Source organism: Arvicanthis niloticus, chromosome 14 (genome assembly GCF_011762505.2).
Source record: "Arvicanthis niloticus isolate mArvNil1 chromosome 14, mArvNil1.pat.X, whole genome shotgun sequence".
NCBI classification, from domain to species: domain Eukaryota; kingdom Metazoa; phylum Chordata; class Mammalia; order Rodentia; family Muridae; genus Arvicanthis; species Arvicanthis niloticus.
Window position 1 is genome coordinate 21,385,786 of NC_047671.1, and position 8,274 is coordinate 21,394,059.

At 46.3% G+C, this 8,274-nt stretch overlaps 1 pseudogene; it reads right to left on the bottom strand.

Annotated features, from left to right (window-relative positions):
• Nucleotides 1-6,142: 6,142 nt before the first annotated feature.
• LOC117719559 (trafficking protein particle complex subunit 6A pseudogene) lies at nucleotides 6,143-6,597 on the bottom strand (annotated as a pseudogene).
• Nucleotides 6,598-8,274: the final 1,677 nt, after the last annotated feature.

Genomic DNA, 8,274 nt, shown 5'->3' on the forward strand with positions numbered 1-8,274 from the left:
GTAGGAAGCACAAGGAAGCGGCCAGGGTTCCACCGTCCACTTTGAAGGTGAATCCGTGCCAGTGATCCACGGATCTCTCACTGGACCACCTCCAGAGGGTGTCCCACTCCTTCCTCTTCTCCATCCCCCTCCGCATTTTCTCCTGCTTTGCCTCCCCCCATTCTCTCGCCCTTTACTCCTCTCCTTCCCCCTCTTCTTGCTCCTCTTCCTCCCGGGCTTTTCTTCTTTCCCCTTCTCCTTTCTTATCTTCCTTTGAAAGAAAACCAGAAGGCCAGAACCACTGCCATAAAGTTTTTGATTGAAGCCTGGCATGGTGTTCACTCTTATAATCCCACCACTTGGGAGGCCAAGGCAAGAGGATCCAGAATACAAATCCAGTCTGGAATCCCTGAGACAGACAGACAGACAGACAGACAGACAGACAGACACACACACACACACACACACACACACACACACACAGATGTTTCATTTGGAAGATGATGTTAGCACCCCAAATCACAGGATAATGGCAAAATTTTTACCAAGTTAAAAATTTGCATAATGTCCAGGCAGTGGTGGCATACTCCTAGTCCCAGCATTTGGAAGGCAGAGGCAGGCAGTTCTCTAAGTTCAAGGCCAGCCTGGTCTACAGCGTGAGTTCCAGGACAGCCAGGGCTACACAGAGAAACTCTCTCTTTGGAAACAAAACAAAGCTAAACAAAACAAAATTTGCACAGTAAAAAGACAGACTTTACTTCCATAATATAAGGAAATTCTCTTATTACCTTACAGAAGATCAAAAACTAGATGAAAACTATTCCCATGACACCTCAGACAGTCCTTTAAATCTGATATTCTGGTTGATTAAACCATTACCTTTGCTTTAAATGTTTCTTCAAGATCGTATCCTAGCATCAGTCCATTTTTCATCTTCTGAATTCGTTGTTTAAAAAACATTGTCATCTATTCCTTGGAGCTTTCATAGGAAAAAGAGCTCGTCATATGTATTTTGGCAAGCTTTATGCAGACATAAGCCCTCCTTGTTACATTTTAGCCCAAGTTAGTCCAGGTTTTGGCTAAGGAAAAAAGGATCTGATGGTCTGTAAGCAAATTAGTTGAAATATAGCTGAAATAGTGTTTTTAAAAAGGGTGGGGTGGGCTGGAGAGATGGCTCAGTGGTTAAGAGTACTGATGTTCTTCCAGAGGTTCTGAGTTCAAATCCCAGCAACCACATGATGGCTTACAACCATCTGTAATGGGATCTGATGCCCTCTTCTGGTGTGTCTGAAGAGAGCAGTGGTGCACTCATCCACATTAAACAAACAAACAAAAAAACAAATAAATAAATAAAAGAGGGAAGGTGTACTTGAAGTTATTTTCAGTTGAAGAGAATGGTGTGTTCCTGATTTTTCTCCTCTTTTCTTCTGAGCCATTGTTGAATCATTGTCAACAGTAGGGCTGATGTACCCTTGTCAGAAGGCATGAGGGTTTCCACATTTACCCTGGTACTATCACCCACCCCCAGTAAGGGCAATATAAATGCCACTCCACTCTTGGTGGATATACTGTAGACACCATCATTTAGTGGTAGCTACGGGCAGTCTCTGCCCTGAGGTCCAAGTGTCATGCCTCACAAGTTCACTTTGTTGTTCTTCCCTGCACTTTCTAAGTCTCTGAGGGAGCTTGGTAGGCATCTGAAGCTCAAACCAAGTTCCTCAGGTATCCTGATTCCATTTTTCTCTTCCAGAGCACACTCACACCCTCCCTTTGAGTATAGCTACCCACTGACACAGAGCCAGCCACTGGTGTGAGGTGAGGGCAATTCTAGAAGATTCTCTATCCTTGAGGTAAGCCCTAGAGCTTCATGGCTATGTGGTTCTGTGAAGGCAATGAGTAGATTGCAAACCTTCTCTGCTTTAAGGTTTATTTATTCACAGAATCTTGACAATTGGCTGACCCAAGTGAAGTTCTCACTGTGGCCTGGAAAGTTCTCCTCATTATCATAGTGAGGGTGTGTGGCCACACAGAGCCTATCTGTCTGTGATTGGCCACATCTGAGGCAAACAAGGGCAAAATTAATATCCCTTACCTATCCCTCCAGCTCTGTCACCCAAAGGTGACAATTGTTTTTTCTATCTTGCCACATTTAAGAAACAGATTTTATGTTTCTTTTTAATGTGCTTATATGTGGCAGGTACTTGAGCACATCCATGGAGGGCCTATGGAAGCTAGAAGAGAGATCCCCTGAGCTAAAATTAACAGCAGTTGTAAGGTGCCTAACATGGGTGTTGGGAACTGAATGTTGGGTCATCTGTAGAAGCAGTATTTTCTCGTAACCTGTGAGCTATTTCTTCAGTCCCCACATTTACTATTATTAATTTTATTACTACTATTATTAATTCATTTATTTTCTGGTTTTTTTTTTTTTTTTGAGATGGCTTTTCTGTGTATCTGTCCTGGATGTCCTGGAACTCACTCTGTAGACAACACTGACCTTTGAACTCAAAGATCTGTTTGCTTCTGCTTCCTGTGTGCTGAGATTAAAGGCCCCAGATATTCTTATTATATAACCATGATGATGGTTTGTTTGTTTTGTTTGTTTGTTAATTATCCACAGATTTTAATGTAAATCTGGCATTCTGCCAGCCTGTCTTTCGGTAGCAGCTTACTTCATTTGTCTCCTCCATCTCATGTCCCCACTCAAGAGATGGCCTTTTGTCCTCCCTTGTCCCTCAATAAACCTCTTGTGCTAGATCTGATGCATAGTGTGATCTCTTAGTGACACTCCTTGGCCCCAGACCTACCCTTTCTGTTCCGCGCGCCTCCCGTGTCCCCTTTTCACCTGTGGAAGAGAAACACGAGAGGCAGAATTCGGGTATCACCACAGCGAGGCTTTAATCTGTATCAGCAGATGTGAAAGACCGAGGAAGGGCCAATGACAGGAAGAGGCACAGCTTAAATACACCCTAGAGTGACATGTTCGCTTCTGATTGGCTGTCACCCATTACCCATATTACGCCCGGGATGGGCAGTGACTTTTGGCGCGCTTTTGCCTTTTTGCACCTGCGCAGTCCATTGTTTACTAGTGGAGGACACGATGTCCACGTCATCTTGGAATGGCAGATTATACCACCGCTAACAGCGGCTTCCTACACCTTTCCGTGGCTTTATCCTGATACAAGGACTCTCACCCATACCTGAAGTCAATTATATCTGTGCATTTACACTCGTGTGTGCACACACTCAAATACTACACCAAGGACAAGCAATGAAGGCTGGCTGGCTCTTCTGACACAAACATGATCGTGACTTTACTGGTTCTTGTCCTTTCTGGGGGCTCCAGCTACTTTTGCTTAAAACTTGTATTTTTAATCTTGCAAAACTTAGCTGGGCGGTGGTGGCACACGCCTTTAATCCCAGCACTTGGGAGGCAGAGGCAGGCGGATTTCTGAGTTCGAGGCCAGCCTGGTCTACAGAGTGAGTTCCAGGACAGCCAGGGATATACAGAGAAACCCTGTCTCGAAAAACAAAAAAACAAACAGACAAACAAAAAAAACCCCAAAACTTGTGGATTCTAGGGTATTTGAACACTTGGAAACTATACTACAGGACATCTAAGGCATCTTTTCCAATCAGTAAGTGAAATAGGAAGAGAGCCTGTGGTCCCTCTCCGGCAGGATCTATGACCTTCACCAGCATGGAAGCAATTATAGAATATTGATTATTATACTTCTGCTCTACCCCCAAAAAGAATGATTTCTGAGACCACAGCTGTGTGTGTGTGTGGGGGGGGGGTGGGCTTGTGTCAGGAGAACAGAGAGACAGAAAGATAGCAAGATCAAAGTTAACGTGTGAAAGACACCAGTTGGCAGAGGAAGACTGGAAGCCCTTTCCCATCTGGGTTTCAGGCATCAAATGAAACATGATTGAGGCCATTGGCAAAGGTGGGAAGTCTGCATTCCTTGGGATACATGCAGGCCCATGATATATAAGTACAGGATAGGTGTATATAAATACAATGTGAATGTCCTGTGAAAGCACGTGCTTTACAGTCAGTGCGTTATCGGCTTTACCCTCATTTCAGCAGCAACTCCCAATTCCCAATCTTGGATGTGCTTTCCTCTTTCTTTAAAAAAAATGTGGTTTTTTTTTTACATTTGTTTAGCATGCATACATGCTCACATGTGTGGGTGTGCATGCTCATGAATATTCATAGGGAAGCCAGCAGAGGGTGTCAGGTGTCTTATTCTATCACTCTCCACCACACACAACAGTAAATAAAAATTTTTAAGAATGAGAAGCAATTGCATAGGATGGAGCATGCTTGTAATCCCAGCATATGGAAAATGGACAGGGAAGTGTCAGGAGTTCAAGGCCAGTCCTCAGCTACACAGTGAAGCCTTGAATTTACAGTATAAAATCGTCTTCAAAAGTTGAAAGAAAGCTGCACCTTGCCTGAGCAGCACAGTAGGGTAGAGGGGGCCTTAAGGGTGAGAGTGGGGAGCTGGCCCTGTCAGTCAGCTGTCAGGAGGTGGCCTGGACAGGGCAGCGACACTCTCTGTCCCTTCTCCCCTCCACACCTGAGGCAGTTGGGAGAGATGACCTTGGGTTCCTGAGAGCCACTGAGCTGTCCCTGCCCCTCATTGGTTGCAGCACTCAGGAGAGCGGCTCTGCACCTTGCCTGGACAGCACAGCAGGGCTGGCCCTGGCTGAGGCTGTGGGAGTGAGCTAGCCTGGAGGGTGAGAGCTAGCCTTTGCTCCTCACCACCTGCAGCAGTCAGAAGACTGACCCTGAGGTCTTGAAGCAGGTGAACTGACCCTCTCCCTCACCCACAGAAGGCAGCACTCAAGAGAATGGGCCCTGCTCCTCATCTGCACTGCACAGTAGAGCTGACCCTGATGGAAAGGGTGTGAGAGAGCTGAGGATGAGAGCAAGGGAGAGTTGGCTTTGACAATTGTCTGATATGATGTGCTATGGATGCAGGCATTGGGGGTGTGGTGCGTGTGGTGTATGTGTGATTCTCCCCTTCCCCATTGCCAACTGGAATAGCAGGGATTACTAATCCTGGGATCTTAAGAGCAGGAGAGGTAGCCCTACCCCCTCATTGGCTCCTAGCACTTGGGAGAGTGGCCCTGCACCTCACCTGGTCAATACAGTGGAGTTGACCCGGTTAGGGAAGGCACAGGTGAGCCAATCAGAGCGTTCACCAACAGGAGAGCTGGCCCAGCCCCTCAACAGGCTGTAACACTTGGGAGACTGGGCCTCCAAACCTCGACTGGGCAGCACAGTGGAGCTGGTTCTGGAGGCATGAATGTGGGTGAGCAGTCCCAGAGGGCATGGGAGCAGGAGAGCTGATGCTGCCTCCTGCTGATGGCAGCATCGGTTGGCAGCATTGGGTGATCTTGCCAGAGCAATGCTAAAAAGCTCTCCTTGGTGGTGTGGTTAAGGGAGAGCCTGTGGCCTCACTAGCTGAGCTGCCACCCTAGCCCAGATCCAGGGCTCTGATTGCCTCATCCCGACATCGATATCATTTGTAAAGGGTTGGGACGTGTGAAAGGGCCAGTCCTGTCGTTCTAAAGCTTCAGGGTCTCCGTGCCGCAGGGCAACATCAGGATGGATGGTAGGAGTCCCAGTGAGGATCTGATGGTATTAATGATGCAGCAGAAACTGGGGATCTGGAACCAGACCAATGACTCATTGCAATGAACATTCGCAAGTGAAGATGTGTGGACAGAGGGACACACTGTGGGGCACACTGTGACATACTACAGCTTCCATGATGAGAAGTTTCCTATGCTTTGTTAATGTTTGTTTCGTTTGGAGGGAGGAGGTTGCAAGGGGCAAAGTGTGAATATGAGAGGATGGGAGATGAACCCGGTGGTGGTGAACTTACAAAGAGTTGATAAGAAGGTTTGGTTTGGTTTGTTTTCCACATTAAGAACCTTTATTGAACATCTGTCATCTAGGTGATCCCCTAATGTCCCTCCATGCCAACTCTGAACTCATGAGAGGGCCCCCACCTCCCGGAACCCTCCTGGTTCATTCATTCCCTTGTCTGAAGCACATGTGATCTCTCCAGAGCCTCTGAGCTCCAGCTTCAAGGCCACCTGCAAAAGTGAGCAGCGAGGCAGGGCCAGATGTCACATGCTGAGACAGAGGTTAGGGCAGGGATGCCACGGAGGCAGTAACCAGGTTCTGGAAGCCCAGCGTACGGAGGGCACCACACAGAAGACCGCAGGTGAAAGCCAGGAACTTGGGGGCTTCCTCTAGATACTGTGGCCCCGAGCCCATGGTGATGAGGAGGGGGAAGCTGTTGTTCTGCAGCACATAGGTCCCCTGGTGGTTGGTGCGGAGTCCATCCATGTGCTTTTGGAACATGGCCGCCCACAGATCTTTGCACAGAAACTTGAGGGCATCTAGCTCCTCCCTAAAGGCCAGTGTCTCCTGGAGCAGCTTCTCACTCAGAGCCTGGCCCACAAGGAAGCCCAGGCCCTCCAGAACTGACAAGCTCTTCCCCCCACCCCCCACCTTCCCCAGTCAGGGTCCCAGGCTGGTGCTCACAGCTCCACCACCATCTCAGTGTGCAAAAACTGAAACAGCACTGCATCCGCCATGCTCTGCCTCGCTTCCCTCCAGTAAGAAGTTTTTAAAAAAGATTTATTTATTTATTTCATGTATGTGAGTACACTGTCACTCCCTTCAGACACACCAGAAGAGGGCAGGAGATCCCATTACAGATGGTTGTGAGCCATGTGGTTGCTGGGAATTGAACTCAGGTCCTCTGGAAGAGCAGTCAGCGCTCTTAACAGCTGAGCCATCTCTCCAGCCCCCAGCAAGAAGTTTTTAACATTTGAAAGAAAGGGGCTGGAGAGATGGCTCAGCAGTTAAGGACACTTGCTGCTCTTCCAGAAGACCTATGTTTGGTTCCCTGCACCTACCGTGTGGCTCACAACCATGTATAACTTCAGTTCCTGGGAATCCAATGGCTTCTTCTGATCTTTGAAGGAACAAACCGTATGCATGTGGTGTACTTATATACATGTAAGAAGAACACTCATACACATATAAATAAATAACAAATGAATAAGTAAATATTAAATAGAACGTTGTAGAGTTGGAGGGTAGGGGCAGGCAGATACAAAGATTTTCACATAAAGAACACATAGAAAAAAAGTAGGTAAGAAATAGTTATAGATAAAAAGAATTGAAAACAAAATAAAGCAGGGAAGTCCAGCTGGATATTATTTTTGTTAATAATAATTACAGCTGCTAGTAATGGGAAACCTGGGGGAATGGACTGTTTAAGTAGACTCTTGGGGAACAGAGGAAGGACTGGTTGGGAGAAACATTTGGGCTGGAAACTGGGAGGAGCGATTGTGAAAGTAATTAGATCAGGGATTCTCTCTCTCTCTCTCTCTCTCTCTCTCTCTCTCTCTCTCTCTCTCTCATCCTATCCTTCTTTCTCTCCTATCTAGTGTTTCAGGGTGAAACCGTGGGGAATTAAGGGTAAGAAAGGGAAGAAAACCCACAAAGTAGTAAAGACCAGCTACAAATAATAATTACAACTGTCACCTCTAGCTATATAAAATAGAATATGATCAGCACAAGCCAGACATTCCAGCATGTAGGAGACTGAGGCAAGAGGATCACAACTTTAAGGTTATCCTTAGTGAGTTCCAAAACAATCTTAGTTACATAACATCATGGAAAAAAAAATAGAAAGAAAGGAAGGAAGGAAGAATGAATGTTAGGAAGGAAGGAAGAAAGACAGAAAGGAAAGAAAGGACAAACTTCCAGGGTCATGGGGCTTGAGCAAGGTCATAGTTTCAAATTGCTAAGTTTAGTATACATTGGTTCTGTTCATTCATAGAGCAACTTAATGGTGAATATAAAAGCTATAAAAATATCTGTAGCAGACGCTCTAAGTGCCTTTCCCATTACCATCTGCTTTCCCTTCTAAATTCAAAGGTTGTTTTCCTCTTGAACATTTTTGTTCCATAGTACAAGCTCAGGTTACATATACTGGGCATGCTAAGAGTGCCAGGAAGCTAATATGTTCTAGAAACATCTTTCAAACTATGACACCTGGGCAGTTGACAGATATTACCCCAAGTTCTTTTTGCCTTATGGTTTGGAAAATTTGACAGCATGCTCTGTACTGACTGCCTCCCCAAGCTCCTCAGGTCTAATTGCCCATGTGGTAAATGTTTGCTGATAAACCCATTGTTGGCTTCCTCTTCCCCTCTCTTCCTTCCCCGCTCTCTAGTGTTTCCTGGAATCACCTCCCATAT